Source organism: Loxodonta africana, chromosome 4, assembly GCF_030014295.1.
Source record: "Loxodonta africana isolate mLoxAfr1 chromosome 4, mLoxAfr1.hap2, whole genome shotgun sequence".
In the NCBI taxonomy this organism is placed as follows: domain Eukaryota; kingdom Metazoa; phylum Chordata; class Mammalia; order Proboscidea; family Elephantidae; genus Loxodonta; species Loxodonta africana.
The window spans coordinates 148,493,919-148,516,721 of record NC_087345.1 but is presented as its reverse complement, the minus strand read 5'-3'; positions in this window follow the sequence as shown (position 1 = coordinate 148,516,721).

Genomic DNA, 22,803 nt, shown 5'->3' with positions numbered 1-22,803 from the left:
GGAGGGAGCCATGCCCCAAGATGGACAGCTGCTCAGAACTTAATCTGAAAATATTCTGGAAGAAGCCTGGAGGATGGCAAAGAGTTTTAACAAAAAGCCACATTTGCTGCCCAATAGATATAAATGACAAAAGCACAGACCAAGAAAAATGGTTGTGTTTTTACTACAAGTCAGATGGCATCTGTGTTAAGCGAGAAATAAGCTCTACCCAAGTTAAGATGCCTTTGTTCACAATAAGCCATATGTTACCTTTCTGGGTTTAAAGGGCTAAAATAGTCCAAAAGGTTCTAATACGGCATAAACAATTACAGTCCAATAGAACTCAGTATTTCATGAAATGTGCCACAAAATCAGTGAGAACAAGGGAGCTGGATGGTTGGAATCTGAAGATCATTGGTCTTTATTGCAACCTGGAAAACTTGTCAATTTGGTAATGGATAAGGCCTTTGAAAGCATGTGAACAGTGGCATTCACCTCACAGGCTTTTATGTTAATGATTTGGAATTCACCGCCAATACAGAACGTATTGGAAGAATTTTAGCAGCAAGAAACCATAGTAGCTAAGCTTACCCTGAAGTCAACACAAATGGTTGCAGCCCCTCGTACTGTGACAGATGAATTCACTGCCAATAAAGTTCACTTTGCTGAAGTTTGAGACAAATCTGAAAATACCCGGGATCCCTGTCATTAAAAGAGATTAATCATTCATCAATTTAACAAATGCTGAAGGAAACATTTATTTCACATGTAGAAGAAACATGCAAAAATTGATGTCAATGCAGGCAACATGATTAAGGCAAGAAATTCGTTTACATTTCCAGTACTAATGCAATTTACTATTATAAAACTATCTGACAAAGAAAACTATGGTTTGTAGTGTTAGAGTGTTAGTTATCATGTGTATTTTATGCGACCCAAAAACTGAAGTAGTGAGGATTACTCAGTCACAAATCAAAGTTGAAAGCAGTTTTTTGTCTTTTATTATTTTCAGGTTGCACAGCAAATGAAAACTCCTCCAATCTGTAATCTTACAATTATTACCATTTAACGCTACTGAAGTTTGGAAGCATAAGTATTTTTTGTACCTATATAGGAAATTTATAATTCATCAGCAAGATGAGGTAAGAAAACTCTAATATCATCAAGTATATAAAATAATATTTAGTGTAAAGTTTAAGTAAAAATTCATGTTGTAAATCTTAATTTTTATTAGGTCTATTTAGAATAAAATGTGTGATATTATAAATTACAGCATTTTATAATAATAAAAAACATGCTTTATATCAAGTAGAACTTGGTGCATTTTATATTCTGTAATTTACTAAAGGGAGATAGGATGATATATAATTGTATTTTGGCTATGTGTAATGACTGAATTACATAATGGTTAAAATATACTGTAAGTATGAATTTAAGACCATCCTTGAAAATGAATATTAAAAAATTGCTTAATCCAGTACAAGATAAAAGAGTAATGCATTCTTCTAATTAAAAGTTATGCAATTTATTTTATTTCCTAAACCTAGCAAATCACTTAAGAATATTAGAAAAATGTCTTCGTTTTAGCTACCTTTTCTTAAACTTGCTCCCCAATTAATATGCTTTTGCTAATTCTATTCTTTTGGCCTTGAATGTCCTATGATTAGTAGTCACTTGGCAAAATACTATTAAAATGCCCCATTCTTCATTTATTGATTCATCCATTAATTTATTAAATACACACATATTGAGTAACCACTATGTGCTGGCACTACTTTAGGTTCAGAAAATAGGACAGGAAAGTCTGTTGTCATTACGGACATAATGTTTTAGTGAGGGACTCAAAAATGACCAAGTAAACATATGATTAACTGTAAGTTCTATAATGAAAAAGGATTAGGATAATGGGTAGAACCACGAAGCTATGTAAATAGGGTCATCGAGAGTGGTCTTTCTGAGGAGATGATATTTAGACAAAAACCCAAAAGAAGTGAGATCTGAGAGTAAGTGCAAAGGCCCTGTGGTAAGACTATTCAAACAGAAAATACTTTATGGAGACAGCAGAGTAATTCAGAAGAAGAGTGTTAAGAGGTGAGTTTGGATAGCTATGCAGAATTTGGATAACATAGGAACTTGTAGATTATAGTAGAGTTTGAATTTTATTCCAGAATTTTGAACAGACTTTGATGAAATCTCATGAATAATTTCAAAATATTACTCTTGCTGCTGTGGAAAGAATAGGTTGTAGGTTGTAGAAAGAGAGAAACTAATAGCCTGCAGCAAATATATTTCTTGCAATAGGACCACAGTCATGGGGTTTAAGAGATAGGTAGTGTGAAGGAGTGCAATAGAATTCATCTTTAGTGTTTTCTTTTGAGCTGTGGGTGAGATGCGTGTGCTTGTATGTGTGGGCATGCTTTGTGATGGTGGGTGTGGTTGTGGAAGTAATGTTAGTGATAACTAGGAGAGAGTTGGTGAGTGAGAAATACACTTTTCTGAAGACCATCAGACTATTCGGCTGTTCCAGGGTTGTGTCAGTTGTTGATTCCTAAATAATACTGAATGGTCCTCCTTGTTTTCAATTCTCCTTGTAAACTGATTGGGGATTAGGAAGATAGGATAGACCAAGGTTGTAATGAAGTTTGATGCAAGGGATATGGTGTGAGGTAGGGAGTTATGTCATGAAATTATAGCAAAAAATAAGTGAGGGAAACATTTGCCCAAAAACCAGTTTGTGATGGAGACAAATTGATACTTCCAGGCCTGGTCCTTAACATCTACTCTGTGACCTTGTGATAGTTAAAATTGTGTGTCAACTTAGCTGGGCCATGATTCTCAGTGTATTGGCAGTCGTATAAGGTTGTGATCACTTCCTTGTTGAGATCTGATATGTGATCACCCCTATGATGGGATCTGCTGTGAGTAGCCAGTCAGTCAAAAGGGAGTTTCCTTGGGTGTGTGGTCTGCATTGAATATAAGTGAACATTCTGGCAGAGTTAGGGGGCTTTTTGCTCATGCTGGATCCTGCAGCTGGCTCCTGTTCATCTGACCTCCAGATCTTGGGACTTGAGCTAGCAGCCTACCTGCAGTCTTGCCTACCAATCTTGGGATTCATTGACCTTCACAGCCTGTGAGTAAGAGCCCTACTGTCTGACCTGCAGATCTTGGATTCGCCAGCCCCTGTGCCTACGTGAATCAGAAGAAGCCTCTATCCTGACCCATAGTCTTGGGTCATTCCAGCCTTTACAACCATGTGAGCCATTTCCTTGATATACATCTCTCCCTATATACATATATATTTATACACTTTACTGGTTTTGCTTCTCTAGAGAACCCATCCTAAGACAGACCTTCACATATCCTCGAACAGAAGATAAATAGAATAATCACATGGAGCAGAGCCCTCCCTCCCCACATCAAACCTGCATTAGACATTCTCATAGCCAGAAATAAATCATTATTTTATATATATGCTAAGATTTTGGAGTTGTTTATGATAGTAGTTGGCTGATCTTGTATAATATGGCATCCTAAGTCTATTCTTTCTCTGAAATATCTGCACTGAAAATGAAAATTGCTTTATGCTCTGCAGCTAAGAATTAGAATAAAAGATACATCAAGTAAATGCAATCTAGAAAGTGGTAGCATTTTTCTCTTTATGCCAAAATATGTTGTTGTTAGTGCTCTCTTAAGCTCAAAGTGGAGAAGCATGTTAATTTCTTTAATAGAAAATGAGAGTCTTGAATCCATTCCATAAAAGTTGTTTCTGGTAGCTGAAATGGATGTGCTAAACTTGGCCTCTTAAAAATGTGGCATGTAAGAATCATTTTTCCAAAGAAAATTTCATCCTAGGGGCTTACATATGCAGAACTATTTACATACTCCATTTCCTTATCACCAACTACTTTATTAATTGTTATATACTAAAATAAACATAAGTGAGTAGGGATTTCAAATGGGCACTCATTAACTTCCTCTGGACTGATTATGCAATGTTGCTTTACAGTATACACACATTATACGTGATCAAATGTTTCTTTTTGCAATTTTATGTTAATTATTAAACTTAGAATTAACCATTAAGAATAATTATTAACATCTTCTATTCATTGCTACTATCATTCATGTTTTTATAACAAGAACTATATCTTAGAAAGAAAACCTAATTACATTCAAATATCATTTGTATGCTGTGGGCTTTGACCATTTAAAATACCAGAGAAATAACTAACATACTCAAGAGCAATTTAAAAACTGCCTTAATGAAAATAATGAGAAAAACAAAATTCTCATTATTTTTCCTGGATATGTTTTTTACTTTTCAAACACTATTTTCCTGACAGTTAGTATAAAAATAAACACATTAACTTTTTTTTTGTAAATAATGTTGAACATGAATGTATAATAATATCTAGGTAGCAGGGAAGTTTTGTTGGATTATCAATCTATAATTTGTTCAATCAGAGAAACTGTTGCTTTGAATTTTTTTTAAATAAACATCAGGAAAAAATCGGTTAAGAGAAAGACAAAGGCGTATTTGAAAATGTAAATATATCATCTCACAGTTTATGATAATCAATCATATGAGCACAGTCAAATCCATGGTTTCTGAAGTAAAAAAGTTGAAGGAAAAAAAAAGAGATGCATTTAGTTTGGAAAATATTTTGTTGATATGGAAAAAAATAACTATCTATTTGGAAACAAAATAGCTCTGAGCACTGTTCATGTAGAAAACAGTTCTCCATAAGGTATAACTAGGAGAGCAGGAAGAAGTTGTAGGGAGAGAGTTTTGGGCTTAATAAAAAAAAAAAAAATGACAATTAGAATGATCTGAAATTGAAATGAGTTGCTTGTTGAGATAGCAAATTGCATTTCACTACATATAAATTGAGATGATAATTTGCTGGAAGCTGTGTGGATGCATGTGTAGATTGAATACAGAATTGAATTAGATGAACTCTAGGGTCCCTTCTGAAATCCCTGGATGGCACGAATGGTTAAGCACTTGACTACTAGCCAAAAGATTGATGGTTCAAATCCACCCATATGGAAGGGAATGTAGGTGTGCGGGTAGCTCTCTGCATCTGGGGCAGTTAGTCTCTGAAAAGGTTGACATCTGGAGGCTGCCCAGTGACCACCCTCTCAGCACCTGGGACAACCACATCTTCCTTGAAGGGAGATAAAGGCAGCATGTCTCCATATCCATCATCCTAATGGAAAGTTAATCAACTGATTGGTGTTATCATGACATAAATACTCCTTTCTCACCTCCAATCATCAGCAAAAAGCTGTTACACCCACAAATACCTCATATGAGTGGTATGCGTGTGTAAATCAAGAAACAGTGACCATATTTCACTCTGTGGCTACCATTTTTTTTTGCAGAAAATCAGCATATATGGCACAGGAATGTTGATCCATAAACGGAAGTACTTCAAGGGTTGCCTTGGGCCTAGTGCTCAGAGAAATATGGGGCATTCATCAGGAATCCATGCCAATTTAGTTTAGTTGACTCTAAATGCATATTACTAAGTGAAAGAAGCCAGCCTAAAAAGGCGACATATGATGATTCCAACTATATGACCTAAAGATCCCTAGGTAGTGCAAACAGTTTGCAGTCTCCTGCAATCCTAAAGGTTGGCGGTTCAATCTATGTAGTGGTACCACGGAAGAAAAATCCTGGTGATCTTCTTCAGTTAAAATTATAGCCAAGAAAAATGACATACAGCACTTCTATTCTGTAACACACGGGGTCATTCTGAGTCACAATTGATTCAATGGTTACTAAGGACAACAACATATGACATTCTGGAAAATGCAAAATTACAGAGAGTGCAAAGATCAGTGATTGCTATGGGGTTTGGGATGGCCAGAGGAAGGTTTAATAGGTGGAGCACAGAGCATTTTTAGAGTAGTGAAACTGCTCTGTATCATTCTGCAGTGGTGGACAAATGACATTAAGCATTTGTCAAAACCTATATTATGATAGAGTTGGCATTTATTATATGTTAATTGATAATGTAAGAATAAAAAAGTATAAGGTGATAGTCGTCCAATTTTTAAAGATCCAAACAAAGCACACAAATGATCAAAATGAAAAAAAAAAAACCTAAGGAAATAGGTTTTAAAAAAATACAACATGCATGCCTATTAAGTGTATGTTAATATAAAATATATTTATGTAATTTTTATTGTGCATGCTTAAAGTGTGATTAACTTAGAAGCATCATTAAAATTATTTTCTTTGGACCTTTTACTGGTAGTAAATAATGTGTCTTAGCTGCAGCAATAGCTACGAAGAAGAAAAAATATGAATATGGTCATTTTCATAATGATTTTTGCTCTAATTTTGTTAATGTAGGGTAGAAGAAACTACATACACACACACGCACATACACACACATATATATTTTTACCTTATTAGTAAAGCCTCATAAGAAGTTGTTCTATTGCTGGTGCAAAATGACTTTCAAATATTTCTAACTTCAGATCATAGCTTTCCTGTAGCTACCGGTTGCTGGCCCTGAGGTATATTTTCATGTCATTAGTTACATGCCTTGTCTTTTATCTCTAGCCAGACCTTCCTTTCTTTCATCGCTGTGGCTTTATGTGTGGGGTAGGATGGTGTTGCTGGGTTTCTGGGATTTTTTTTTTTTTAATTGGGGGTGGTATGGGTTAGAGTTGGGATTACGCTTCTCTGAACTTCTTCCAAACTGTCTGGGGCTTAGATGCCTCAAACTGAATTCAGCATCCAGGTGTGGTCTTCTCAGAATTTCAAGAGACCTTGTCAATCTTCAATGAGATGATAAATTTATTCATTTGCCACTTAACAGAATTTCTTTGGTTAACTATCACTGAACTACAGTATGGTTAAGCACTGTCACCTACACCTCTCCTTGAGGTTTAGAGCTGAAAAGCTGGTATCAGTGAGCCAATATGTCTTTTAGTCTTAAATAACACTTCCATAAAGGCCCTTTTTAAAAGTATTATCATTTATCCACTGCTGTGTAACTACCCGAAATCTTACTGGCTCAGTCATTTGGCACATGACTTTGTGGGGTCAGGAGTCTGAGAAGGGCTTGGTTGAGTGGTTTATCATTAATCCACGTGGCTGGAGCTGGGGCAGCAGGAGCTGGACAATCCACTTTGAAGATGGTGTCTTCATTTACGTATATGACACCAAGATACTCTTTGGTTCCTTTTCCTCTTTGTATATATTGCCTTATTCTCTAGAGCTTCTTCAAATGGCTTAAATGTTTTGTGCTTTCACCTCAAAACAGAGTGTGGATATGGATGCCTTTAAACAGTTGCAATTCTAAAAACAACTTATGGCCAGGGAGGCAGGAACCATAAGAACATGGCGGATTTCATATAAACCTCATTACTAGAAAAGGGAAATAAATTCCTGGGAGAGGGGGAGCACATCGTGCTTTTAATGTGCCTTTATGCACTGAAAAATTAGTCTTTCCATAAACATGAGTAACCCAATCAGTTTTGCTTCCTTACAAGTGGCGGGAGCGGAAAAGGGGATATAAAACTATACATATGGATGATGAATGAAGTTATGCTCCTCATCTCTGTAAAACCTGTTAGGTAAAATATTTTTACTTCATTTGAGAACCTTGACCCCTTTAATCTTTCCTCTGGACCTCTTTCTGTCCACATCCCATGTGGTAAATTTCTTTGCATTGACTTCGGAGGCTGGAGTTCTACAACCTTTAAGAATAGTAGTCAGGATCATAGGCCCTATAGATGTGGGGATCTGGAACTGAATTACTGGCATAAGATAAGAGCCACAATATGGTTGTCTTTGAAGCAGACGCTAAAAAGCTCTATGCATCTGGGGAAGCTGCAAAGAAACATGTGATCTGCCTGAGGTCTGGGTAGAAAGAATTCATCCTTGAACAATGGGAAACACAAACTGGTGCTACAGCAGGTATCAAATCCAAATTCACATCATGCGTAAGTAAGTAAATCTGGGAATGAAATATTAATAGCAGAACTGGTCAGAGACTGGTTAATTTCCTGCTGCCACAGAAAAATCGAATATAAAACTGTACTGGGAATGCATTTTCACAACCCAGGGCATAGAAGACTCCTATGGAAAGAAAACTGCATTGAAGATGAGCTTATCATTAAAAAGAGGAAGGAGAAGAAGAACTACATATATATATATACACACACACATAGGAGAGGGAGTAAATGAAATGATGGAGGCCAGAGATATGTTACTGGGGGTTATTATGAGAGAGAGATTGGAGGTTTCACTGGTTTACTATTAGATGCCGAGAAAGGTATGTCATGAATATGGCCTACATTTTGTGTGTGTGTGTGTGTGTGTTTTTCTTTAATCTAAGTGATGCCACTCACTGAGATGAAAAACACATGAGAATGAAAAAAATGGAAAGCAGATTCAGAGATGATTGTCAGTTTTCTGGAGAAAGTGGATATGCAAATAGAGTTATATAAATGAGGTCACAAAGTGAAAAAGGTTAGAGATAAGAGCTGGAAGTCAGAACAAAGAGAGGAAACACAAGAACATTGTGCTGAGTAGAAAGAGAAATGGCTAAGAACAGGACCACATAGCATAACAATATTTAAGGGATGAAGTAAGGAAGCTGAAAAAGAATGATTGTTGTTATTAGGTGCCATCAAGTAGGCTCTGACTCATAGCAACCCTACGTACAACAGAATGAAACACTGCCCAGTCTTGTGCCATCCTCACAGTTGTTGCTGCTTGAACCCATTTTTGCAGCCACTGTGTCAGTCCATCTCACTGAAGGTCTTCTTTTTTGCTGACCCTCTACTTTACCAAGCATGATGTCCTTCTCCAGGGACTGATCCTTCCTGATAACATGTTCAAAGTACATGAGAAGAAGTCTTGCCATCCTCACTTCTAAGGAGCATTCTGGCTGTACTTCTTCCAAGACAGATTAATTCATTCTTTTGGCAGTCCATGGTATATTCAATATTCTTGGTCAACACCATAATTCAAAGGCATCGACTCTTCAGTCTTCCTTATTCATAGTCCATTTTCACAGGTACAGGAGACGACTGAAAATATCATGGCTTGGGTCAGGTGCATCTTAGTCCCCAAAGTGACATCTTTGCTTTTTAACTCTTTGAAGAGGTCTTTTGCAGCAGATTGGTCAATAAAATACGTCCTTTGATTTCTTGGCTGCTGCTTCCATGGGTGTTGGTTGTGGATCTAAGAAAAATGAAATCCTTGACAACTTCAATCATTTCTCCATTTATCATGATATCGCTTACTGGCCCAGTTGTGAGGATTTTTGTTTTCTTTATGTTGAGGTCTAATCCGTACTGAAGGCTGTGGTCTTTGATCTTCATCAGTCTGTAAGTGCCTCAAGTCCTCTTCCCTTTCGGTAAGCAAGGTTGTGTCATCTGCGTATTGCAGGTTGTTAATGAGTTTTTCTCTATTGCTGATGCCCTGTTCTTTATACAGTCCAGCTTTTTGGATTACTTGCTAAGCATACATATTGAATAAGTATGGTGAAAGGATACAACCCAGATGCATACCTTTTCTGATTTTAAACCATTCAAGATTCCCCTTGTTCTGTTGGAATGATTTCCTCCTGGTCTGTGTATAGTTTCCACATGAGCACAATTAAGTGTTCTGGAATTCCCATTCTTCACAATGTTATCCATAATTCGTTGTGCTCCACACAGTTGAAAGCCTTTGCATAGTCAATAAAACACAGGTAAACGTTTTCTCATATTCTCTGCTTTCAGCCAAGATCCACCTGACATCAGCAATGATATCTCTTCTTCCACAACCCTTTCTGAATCTGGCTTGAATTTCTGGCAGTTCCCTGTTGATGTACTGCTGCAACCATTTTTGAATTATCTTCACCATAATTTTAATTTGGTGTGATTTTAATGATATTGTTTAATAATTTCTGCATTCTGTTGGATCACCTTTCTTTGGGATGGGCACAAATATGGATCTCTTCCAGTCAGTTGACCAGGTAGCTGTCTTCCCAAATTTCTTGGCATAGATGAGTGAGCTCCTCCAGAGCTGTATCCATTTGTTGAAACATCTCAGTTGGTATTCCGTCAATTCCTGGAGCCTTGTTGTTCATCAATGCCTCGGGGCAGCTTGGACTTCTTCCTTCAATACCATTGTTCTTGATCATATACTACCTCCTGAAATGGTTGAACACCGACCAATTCTTTTTGGTACAGTGACTCCAAGTATTCCTTCCATCTTCTTTTGATATTTCCTGGATCATTCACTATTTTGCCCATAGAATTCTTCAGTATTGCAACTCAAGGTTTGAATTTTTTTCTTCTGTTCTTTCAGCTTGAGAAATGTCTAACATGTTCTTCCCTTTTGGTTTTCTAGCTCCCAGTCTTTGCACATTATATTACTTTGTCTCTTGAGCCTCCCTTTGAAATCTTCTGTTCAGCTCTTTTACTTCATCATTTCTTCCATTTGCTTTAGCTACTCTAAGTTCAAGAGCAAGTTTCAGAATCTCTTCTGACATCCAGGTTGGTGTTTTCTTTCTTTCTTGTCTTCTGAATGACCTTTTGCTTTCTTCATGTATGATGTCCTTGATGCCATCCAACAACTCATCTGGTCTTCCATTGTTACTGCTTAATGTGTCAAATCTATTCTTGAGATGGTCTTCAATTTCAGGTGGGATATACTCAAGACCATACTTTGGTTCTCGTGGACTTGTTTTAATTTTCTTCAGCTTCAACTTGAACTTGCATAAGAGCAACTGATGGTCTGTTCCACAGTCAGTCCTTGGCTTAGTTCTGACAGATGATATTGAGCTTTTCCTTTGTCTCTTTCCACAGATGTAGTCGATTTCATTCTTGTTTTTTCCATCTGGTGAGGTCCATGTGTATTGGACCATTTATATTGTTGAAAAAACGTATTTTCAAAATTCTATCATACAATTTCCAGCATCATTTCTATCACCAACACCATATCTTCCAACTACAGATCCCTCTTTGTTTCCAACTTTTACATTCCAATTGCCAGTAATTATCAATGCATCTTGATTGTATGTTTGATCAATTCCAAACTGAAAAGTTCATAAAAATCTTTAATGTCTTCATTTTTGGCATTAGTGGTTGGTGCATAAATTTGAATGATAATCATATTAACTGGTCTTTCTTGTAGGCATATAGATATTATTCTATCACTGCCAGTATACTACTTCAGGATAGATATTGAAATGTTCTTTTTTTTTTTTTTTTAAGTTTATTCAGGAAACTTCTTTGCTTTTGGTTTGGTCCAGTTGTGCTGACTTCTCCTGTATTGTGTGTTGTCTTTCCCTTCACCTACACATCGATAAAGAACAATGATGAATCCATGAAACATTTCATAACATGGAGGAATCTGGAAGGCATTATCCTGTGCAAAATCAGTCAGTTGTAAAAGGACAAATACTGTATAAGACCACTATTATAAGAACTCAAAAAATTGTTTAAACAGAGAAAATATTCTTTGATGGTTACAGGAGTGGGGAGGGAGGGAGAGAGAGGAGTTTTCACTAATTAGGTAGTAGATAGGAACTATTTTAGGTGAAATGTTCTTTTTGATGATGAATACAACATCATTCCTCTTCAATTAGTCATTCCTGGCATAGTAGCCCATGTGATTGTCTAATTCAAAAGGGCCAATATTGGTCCGTCTCAACTCACTAATGCCTAGGGTATCGATCTTTCATTTCATTTTTGATGACTTTCAATTTTCCTACATTCATACTTGATACATTCATGTCTCAATTACTAATGGACTTTTTCAGCTGTTTCTTCTCATTTTGAGCTGTGCCACATCAGCAAATGATGGTCCTGAAAACTTGACTCCATCCACATCACTAAGGCTGACTTTTAAGAGGCAGCTCTTCCCCAGTCATATCTTGAGTGCCTTCCAAACTGAGAGGCTCATCTTCTGGAACTGTATCAGACAATGTTTCCCTCCTTTTCAGAAGGTTTTCCCTGGTCAATTTTTTCAAAAGTAGACTGCCAGGCCCTTCTTCCTAATCTATCTTAGTCTAGAAGCTCTGTTGAAAACTGTCCACCATGAGTGACCCTGCTGATATTTGAAATACCAGTGGCATAGATTCCAGCATTATAGCCACATGAAAACCACCACCATATGACAAACTGACAGACCCGTGGTGGTATGTAACATTATACGCCACAAAAAAGAAGACCTGTATTAGGGAGTTACGGTATAAGTAAATATTCAGAAAAAAATGCACCCTAATCACTAAAGGTAATAAAGCAATTTAACATCTTAAAAAGATTTTTTTTAAAAGCATTTGGTTAAACAGCAGACTAGACACAGCTAAAGAGTTAAGGTATAAATTTAAAGATTGTTTTAAACTAGTCAACCCTAACTTTAAAGATCTAAAATAAGACATGAATTCATAGATTGAAGAGGTGCACAAAGCTGCAACCAGGATTAATACAAACTAACGTACACCTGCAAGGAACAGAGTGAAAATGAAACTTCAAAGGCAAAGAAAAAAGTCTTAAAAACTTCAAGAAAAAAGGACAGATTCCTTATTAAAAAGAGAGGAAGAGAGAGATTTGCAACACTTTCAGCATTAGCAAAAAAAAGATGTAAGCAAAATATTGAAGTAGTATTTTCAGTGTGCTCAAGGAAAATAACGGTTTTACATTTTTCCTAGAATTTTATATAACAGCCAAGCTGTCATTCAAATTTGTCATTCAAATACGACAATATTTACTTCTCAAGGCAATTTTTTATTTTGAACAATTCCACACCTTCAGAAAATTAGCAAAAGTAGTTAAATGAACACTTGTATGTGTTTTACCTAGACTCACAATCATTAATATTTTTCTACGTTTCCTTTTTCATTTCCGTGCCCCACATTTTTTTCTCTCTCTCTCTCAGTCTCCACGTATATTTTTCCCTGAATCACGTGAAAGTCTGTTGTAGACCCCATTACATTTCACCCCTAAGCACTTTATTCTCATGACAAAGATATGTACCTTGAGGCCATAATACCATTATCATACTTAGGAAAATTAACATGGACATTATAGTATTATGCATTATAGAATTCATACTCAAATTTTCCTCAGGCAGAAGCGTAACTACAGTTGAGCAGGTAGGGTGTGCGTCCTGGGCACCACTTGAGGCTGGGCGCGAATGAGCAGTTTCTATTGGCCATCACAGCTTCCATTGTGAGCTGAGAGACATCATTCAGCAATTTAACACTAATTGCCTTAGACCTATTTTCCATAGATAGGCCCCTGCAGTGGTGTAATAACCTCTTTCATAATTTTATATATCTAAGATTATCCAAAATCCAATCAAGAATTGTGCATTGCATTTGATTGCCATGACTACTTTTTTGTCTCCTTTAATCTAGAACAATTCCGTTTTGTCTTTCATGTCTTTGATATTTAAAGGATCCCAGGAAATTTCATCCGTATAATATTGCTCAATATGTATTGGTCCTATTGCAAGACACTTAAGCTTATAGAGAACTTTCACATTCTTTTATACAGCTCTACAGTACTTAATTGCCTATCTGTAGCATTGTTCACCCATTTAGGTTGTTTCCATTATTTACTATTAAACATAGTTTACAAGATTTTTTGTTTAATTCCCTGGTTTCATTTCGGTATCTCCTTTTCTTCCACAGTGAGAACACCAGTTCCTAACACTGTCAATATATTTACTAATTTATTTGCTTAATCCTACAATGCGCACAAAATTGTTTTAGAATTTCTACTTCCTGAACACCACCAAAAATAATCTATGAAGAAGGTTAATATTTACTCGTAGTACTTCTTGTCCTTAAAATATATCCTCCCTAAGGGTGTTCAGTCAGAGTAATGGATTCAAAAGTTATTGGACTTCTTTTGGCTTTCCATGTTGCCGTGCTATCAATGTGATATCTAGTTAGTTGTTTCTCTTCACATTTCATGTTGTCTTTATTAATCCTTTTAAATAGAACTTAATTTTTTTTAATGGAAAATAGTTCAAGTCACTATTTTTTAAAGCAAGATACTCTCAGAAATCTTATTCCTTTCTCTATTCTTTCTATCTCATCCCCACCCAGAGTTTGCGAAGCAGATATTTATGTTTCTTTTCCCTTCTTTCTTACTTAAAAAGCACTATGCTATATATGTATAAAATGTACATACCAAATGTGTATATGTTTACACATACACATAAATACACATATTTGTATAGAGATGTATGTTTTTTTCCAAAACTTTTGTTATAACAAATAATAACATCAAAATGAAAAGTATAGTTAATATTTTTTCCATGTTATTGGAGGTACATTTTTAAGACAAACACCTAGAAGTAATATTTTTGTACCAAAGGACAAGTTTAATTAATAAAATAGCGTTAAAGAAGAAAATATGAAGATATGATATTTAAGAACATGGTTTCTATTCTCAGCTTTGTAACTTATTACTTGTGAGACTTGGGAAAATTACCTAATTCAGGTTTCTGTCAAAAATGGAAAATATACTTTTTTCATTAAGACTGGAAACCCTGGTGGTATAGTGGTTAAGTGCTACAGCTGCTAACCAAAGGGTCGGCAATTTGAATCCACCAGGTGCTCCTTGGATATTCTATGGGGCAATTCTATTCTGTCCTGTAGGGTCGCTATGAGTTGGAATTGACTCGACAGTACTGGGTTTGGTTTTTGTTTTTGTTTTCGTTAAGTGTCATAAATATTAAGTGAAATATGTTTGTAGACACAAATCTTCTAATGTAATGTCCACCATTTAGTAGATGGTTATTAATTATAACAACTATGAGTATGAGTTTGATATGGGTATTTACGCTTCTTGTTATTTGGGAAAATATTTATTAAATCCTGTTAAATTGAATTCTAAAGTATAAATAAATCTTTATACATTTATCTCATGTAAAATTATACCCTGAGAGAGACATGTTACTATGACAAAACATGATGATTATTAGCTTATAATAAACCAGGTGTTTTTATATGACTATCTAGCTTTCAGGGTGTTTTATCAGCACTTAAAGATGTAGAAAAACAGTAAAAATTATTTAAGAAAATAAATAAATAAATAATAAAATTTGTAACAAACTATCTTTCTATTCCTAGTGCCCAGCATATAGCAGATGCATATCTGTGTATGCTGAAATGAATTGGTCTTTCAGAAAATAACAAATAGAAAAATAATTGATTGATATGAGCCTCTCCTTGATGGCTGGCACTTTTGGGCAGATGACGAAGGTGTATGCAATAGTGCTTAAAGAAAAAAAAAAAAAATCTGTAAATCTCCCAGTTGCAAAGGGTTCTTCTGATAAATGTAGTTGAGTTTTAAAACCACTCTTCACTAATTTCTATGTCAAGTCTATGTCTATGGGTCAAGCTATGAATATGAAGGAAAGCACCAAGGCCCCATGCAGGATTAATACAAACCAACACACACCTGCAAGATCAGGGTGAAAATGAAACTTCAAAGTAAAAGAGAAGAAAGAAGAACAGATTCCATATTTTAAAAAATAGGGTTGGTTTTTGGCCTTCTCCCCAAAGACAAAAGGAATACAGTACTGTTGTTAAAAAAAAAAAAAGAAAATTAGGATATGCAAAAACTTAAAAGTCAATGATTTTAAGACTTCACAGAATTTTGTTGCTGATTGTCTAGGTTTATAGATCTTGACGCTGGATATTCCATGGGAAATGATAGCTCTCTGATTGGAAGTGTGGTGCAATGGGTTTTTTTTAATGTGCTCTTCGTGGCCCCGGGTTTGTAATTCTTCCAAAATGATTGGTTGGTCCAAGATCCGCTAAAGGATTGGTCAGTTTGCTATCCTTATGGAGTCTTGCAAGGGATTGGTTGGCTTGCATTCCTTCTTAGACACAGATTGGCTGGGGTGGATGGAGCCCAAGTAGTTGAACTTTAGCAGGACTGGCTGACTCCCTGTCATTCTGACCTCTACCTAGATTCACTGGGGAAGCCCTGCCTGTTCTGATCTTTAGCAGGACTGGTAGGGGGAGCCCTCCCAGTGACTGTCAAAAACAGATGGGGCTTTCTGATCAATGACAGCCAGGACGGAAGTGTGTCCTTTAGACAGGGGTGCCTGTGCTGAGAACTTCCTATATGAGCTGTCATACAGGCCAAGGTCTGTGACACTGAGCTGGCAAAATCTCTGAACTGATAACACTGAAGACTGAGAGAAACAGCGGCAAGCAGAGTAGAGCCAAGCGTCAGAGAAACAGCAGCAGCAGTGCGAGGAACAGAACCCATGAGACTGAGAATGGCAGGCTATGGTGGTGGTCAGAGTTGGCCCACAGAGCAAAGCTGGGTGCCTCTGGGTAGGAGGTCACCAACACAGCTGGGCACCTAAGGACAGGAAGTCATCAATGGAGCTGGGTGCCAACAGGGGTAGCGGCCGCAGTCCAGGCCCACGCAGGCAGAGAGTAGAGCAGAGCAAGTGGCAGAACGACGGCCAAGCTGGCCTGTCTTTGGCAGTGGCAGATGTACAAGCTCTACTGAAAGCTATAATTTCAAGGTCAAGTGAGGGCCAGTCTTTAGAGCCAAGAGGAGACCCTCAGAGACTTGGGCATATACCCTACAGGAGTTGCCTATAAAAGTTTTGCCTCAAGAGCTGTCATAATGCTGGCCTAATCCTGGCTCTTGCCTAGAGTTGTCTTGAAGCTGCTGGTTGAGAGCATCAGGAAGCACAGAAGGCCAGAGCCAGACAAGGAAAGCCATGGAGAGAGACAGTGAGAGAAAGACCTGACCTGACAGGATACCTATTGAGAGAGAGAGAGAGACCTGCTGGCACCTGGTCTATGGCATGCCCATCCAGTGACACAAAAATGGACATGGGTAATTTGAGAAATGTCAGCGTGTCCCCTTTTAGACATAAGTGGGCTCATCCCTGACAATGGTACTGGGTACTTGCAAGAGTGAAGGGGACCAGTTCACTTCAATTCTGTTCCTGTTTTTAGTGTTAGCTTTCTTTTCTATAAGTAATCTTTTTGTTTACTCTTTTGCTTCTATGAATTAAAATAATGGCTTTCGATTGCCAACACTGTGTTTAAGTGTCTCGTGTGTGCAACCCAATCAGATCAGATAGTAGCGTCCTCATCTTACCAGTCTTATTTCTGCATGTAATTTTGAAGCCATAGCCCATAGGTAAAGCCTGGAGGTTTGTCTTTCATCCATTACTTGCATTGGTTTCAATGTGCTTCATCATCAGAGTTCCCAGAAGGAGATTCTTCTTCAAACTTCCTGCCAAAAGTAATGAAAGCGTCATAGTCTAAGGAGAGAGGTTTAATAATGCCTCAGCTATTAAGAGGTTTAATAATCCCTCAGCTATAAGCTTTCCTTATAGGAAAAAAAGTACCATGATAATTGCACAGCTGAAAAAAATGGCAATTAGACAAATGAGAGCACCTAGGTATATGAGGCTTTTTGCCTGAAGCGAGGTAAGTCCTACTCCAGGCATTCTCTGTTTGATTCTTCGGGGATCCCATAGTCCTTGCATCCAGTTCCCGAGAAGGGTCTGATACGGTTTGTCAGTACACATAGTCTGCGTGAATGGACATAACTCATTAAGGAAGAAAGCGCAAAGGTAAGTTGCAAAGAAGGCTCACGGTAAGAGAAAGGTATGCTTTAAATGGACAGCTGTAAGTCTTGGGCTAGACAGGATCTTTGAATTACCTAGTGAACCAAAGCCAAAAACCAAACCCAGTACCGTCCAGTCGATTCCGACTTATAGCGACCCTGTAGGACAGAGTAGAACTGCCCCACAGAGTTTCCAAGGAGCGCCTGGTGGATTCGAACTGCAGAGCCTTTGGTTAGCAGCCGCAGCACTTAACCAGTACACCACCAGGGTTTCCGAACTATCTAGTATTACCACCTTATTTCAAATATGAGGAAACCGAGGACAGAAACAACAGGCCACATGAATACAGGGACTGTTTTTATTTGTGTTTTAGCTCACACAGCATCTAAAACAGGAAATCGGATTTACCTTGCATGCAAGTTTGGTGTGTGCTTATCTTAAATATATTTTTTTAATATACCAAAGAAAAAAACTCGAATCTGTTGTCATCGCATCAACTCAGACTCATAGCTCCCGTATAGAACAGAGTAGAACTGCCCTATAGGGTTTCCAAGGAGCAGCTGGTGGATTTGAACTGCCAACCTTTTGGTTGGCAGCTGAGCTTTTAACCATTGCACCACCAGGGCTGTTTTTGTAATATATAAAAAAAAAAAATTTGTAATATAGCCACCCAAAAATAAAACAAAAGTTATTAAATTTATATTAAAAATATGGATACAACCTCACTTGCAAAAGTTTTTTAACCTTGAGCAACTTGTTTTAAACTTTCTAAGCCTTAGCTTTCCCATCTACAAAATAGGAATATAATAATACCTACATCAAAGGACTCTTGTAAGAATAAAAACAAAGTGTGAGAAAGTGTTGTGTAAACCAGTAAGTACTATGAAAATGTTGGTGATTACTATTATGTTATAAATATTAACTAATAGGTATGTGAACACTTAAAAATTTCTTGGACATTCATTTGCATTTTATTGCTGGAAATTATTTTGGATACTGTCTAGTCCTTCACCTAATTTTATATGCAAAAAAAACTAATTTCCAGAAATATGGAATGTCTTACCCAAAGCCATGCAATTGGAGAAAGAAAGGAATCAGCTAATATTTGTTGAGATTTGTTCTGTGCCAGTCTCTGTCTTTATATGTGTTACCTCTTTTAAAACTCACTATAATCTTACAAAACAGATGAATCTGTTATTTCTGTTTTATGGATGGTGCATCTAAGGTACAGAGAGGTTGAGAAAAGCCTCTAAGTCCTTGTGGCTCCACAGTTAGAACAAAGACGGCCTGTGATTCAAATTGGGCAAGCAGCTAAGGATCTTTATTCTCTAGGTCTCCCAAATCTCAACTCCCTAGTCTTTCTATCATCCCATAATATTCAGAGTCTGTGGCTGCTCCTGTGCTTATGAATTAGTTACTTGTCAGTTGTGTAGAATGGGCAGTGGTGTTTTCTTGCTTCTTTTGTTTTATTTTTACTCATAACTCCTTGAGAAACTATTTCAAGTAATAAGCTCCTTTTTTTTTTTCTCTGATTTTATGATTTCCTTAGCCTCAAATCATAGAAGAATCAGATTGTGTTCTTTCAGTTACACATTTGTTGCTCAAGTATCTTCCCAGTTGCTAGGGTTACTCGCTCATTCTTTCCCATGAATTGATAGGAATCTAGCTCCAATAAAAAATTACAAAATCAGATGGCTTAGTATACTCTAAACCTCTTCTAACTCACAAAAGGAGACTCCACAGGAAGCTGCCTCAAAATAGGCTTTCCTGTAGAATGTTACAACGGTATTTGACAACTGCACCACTTCACAACACAGGAGTTTGTACATATGTGCCCCTCCTCTTAACCTCTCCTCATGGTAGCAAAGTCCTAGGCGCAACCTCTTCTTTGGTGTGAAAAGAGGCTCCAAAGATGGCAGTAGCTGTTTTATGGACTCTGATGAAGATCAGTAACTAATAGCAGGATCAAGAACAGATAGAGGTAAAGTTATCAGACTAAGAGCATAGGAATTTACACCAGCTCTGGCATCCCCTTATCAAATCATCATACATAATTAAACTGGGAAGAGGAAAACTGACTATTTTTAAATAAGTACAAAAAGTATTATTTTGGAGACTGGTCAAGTGTAAGCAAACCAGCTATTCATGCCATACCCAGAAGCTCAGACAGAACTAAATTATGCTTCAGATTAATGTATCGGTCAGTTCAAAGGTTAGACAAACAGCTGTTTCTCAAGGAGGCACACTACAAAGCTTAACTGTTCATTGGAAGGTTTGTAGTGGTCTCAGTGGATTCCCAAAGGAGTCTCTGTTATTTGTTTCTGATTGGGAGATATCCAAAACTGACTCCGTGCTACTGATGACCTCTGTTGCTAGGGCATGAGGGTGAAACTCTGGAGCCAGTGTGATTTTACTAGTCTCTGGGAAACAAAGAAGAAACCACCCACACATAAAACATGTCTTTAGTGACTCAAAGATTATCCACAAACCTGCATCCTCTGGATGGAGGATGGGGAAAACAATGTTGAGTTTCCAAGAGGTCTACTTACTCAGTTCTGCAAAAAATGTAAAATAACTTAAAATAGGAAGCAATTCAAGGATGTGGTTCATCGTATTGAGGTTTAATTTGATGCAAAACTGGTTACTGGTATTGAAAAGAAGAATGGAATAAGTTGTTTCTTTAGTCACCATTTACCATCACTGCCTTAATGTTTTTGAGGTAGAAGTTTCAACAGGCATAATCAATTAGTCTAGTATTAGATCAGAGTCCCTGAGTGGTGAAAATGGTTAACATGATGGGCTGCTAACCTAAAGGTTGATGATTTGAGTCCCGAAGGCACCTCAGAAGAAAGGCCTGGAGATTGACTTCTGACAAATCAAACATTAAAAGCCCTATGCAGCACAGTTCTACTCTGACTCCCGTGGGGTTACCGTGAGAGGGAATAGACTTAGCAGCAACTGGTTATTGGTTGGTGTTAGATCAAACAGCTGGATATGGGTGGACTGAAATGTATTACATCAGTAGTTCTCAACTATGCAAAAGCCTACAAAACACCCAAGTTTCAGGACCCAGTCCTGGACATACTGGTTCTGTAGTTTAGATGGGGCCTAGGAGTTAGAGTTTAACAAACACTCCAGGTGATTCTGATGCTGTTGAATCTGGGTTTCACTTTGAGAAACAGACTTAGATTAAAAATTGTGAAGGAGATAATTAGGAGAATAACTGAATTTACTAGGCAGGATACTAAGGATAAGAGAAACTGGGTAAATACATTTGAGTGCCAGAAATAGGCTAAAATTAGCATTTGTTGGCCTGAATGGATGCTATTTTTCTGCCTAATGTGCTTTTCTTCTGAGTTCTAACTAATTTCAAAGTAAATTTAGAAGCTGTGCATAAGACAAGGTTTTAAGATTTCATTTTGGTAGAAGCCGGAGGAAAAATACATTCAGATGAATTAATTGATGGCACTACTCACAAAATACTATTATAAAAAGAGGGTGTAAAGGGAAAGAATCATGGCCATCAAGGCCTTTTCTCTATTTTCTATATTGCATATTTTCTCTAGATTAAAAAGAAGAAAAGTTTTACTTTATATTTTATTTTTGTGTTACTAGAGAAGTTTGTGATTGTTTAGTACATTTAACCTTAAGTTTGTTGTTTAAGTTTTAAATACTTAGGAAGTCCCTGGGGGGGGGTGCGGTGGGGAACATAAATAGATGGTATGTTTCAGTTGGGTATTTATCTGTTCCCTGTACCCTAAACACAATAGAATTTTGGGGGGGGGAGAAAGAAAAACTACTTTTGGTTTTATTATTAACTTACTTTTTTCAGAAAATATGAAAGTATTCAGAAATATACTATCACTCTAATAAGCTAGCAGCATGATTAATATTCAATATTTTTGAAATTGTGGCATCTCCCAATTTGTTTCTTTAGATCAGATTAAAATGACATAGAAATACTATCTTTAAACTCAAGCAATCAAAAAAGGCATTACCGAATTTCATGTTCTAACTTGAATAGGTTTGTAGGCTGGCTAGGAACTCTACAACTTTACAGGGCTCCTGAAAATACTAATAATTAACCAAAGGAGGCACAGGACGAAACAATTTGTCGTTCTCACACGAGAGTAAAAGGATTCCCTACTCATTTTTATTGAATAAGTTTCAGAAATCTTGTCTTCAAGGAAGTTCAGAAAATTGTGTTTCAATTTCTTTCATAAACTTAAATTAACATAAAAACATTGTGTTCTTATCTCCCTGGGAATTTGGCCATGGTCTTGAGAAGGAAAATCATGATTCATTGTTCAAAAATACATGAATGAGAAGAACAATGTGAAATTTTCAGAGATTACTGTCTTGCATCATTCTGTTGCCTTTTTTTGACTACCTTTCGATTTCCAAAAAAATCAAAGGACCATGGCTTGTTTCCGGCCTGGCAGACCAAAAGGAATCGAAGGTTTTCAAATTCGGGACCAAAGACATGTTGAAGATAATGTGCAGAATCACTTAGAGTGAAGTATATGAGTATTTGATGTAGATAATCAATTAGTCTGGTAGTAAAGTCTGTATTTTAATATTCAAGAAAGCAACTATCTGTAACAGATATTGGGTTTGAGTGTCAGACAAACATCAGAGAGTAAACTATTAAAACAGTTATTTAACAGATTTTGGACCTGGAGTGATGGTAAAACAGGTTTGAAGGCCACTGTATGATGTTATACACCCTGATGGTTCTTGAACAATTAGTTGGTAGAGATTCCACGGAAAAATTAAAATGCAATTAAACTATTCTACATTGTAAATTTAAAGGAATTATTTTCACGACTATCATATTTAGCCTATGTGCTGCAGTTGATTTCTTAATTAATTTAGCGACTTTTAAATTATTTTATCACGCTATCTCTGAAGTTATCTGATTTTTTTGTTAAGCTACTTAGTGTTAAGAACATATCCCCTGACCATATTACAAACCTCCAAACCTCTAGCTTTGCACCAGAGACCCTTAATGGATATATTTCCAGCTGAAGACACATGGAATTTCTTCAGAATCTTAATATAGGTTTTTTGACTTGAGACTTCCATGATTAACATAGTAATATAGACAGCACACAACCACAGCGTCATCATCTACGCTTCCTAAACCAGAAGCCTAAATCTCAGCTTAAGTCAGAAATGACCGATCCATATACCCCGCCTGGGGAGTAGAATGAAAACTCGTTTCTTTAGTGGTAAGAGAAAAAGAT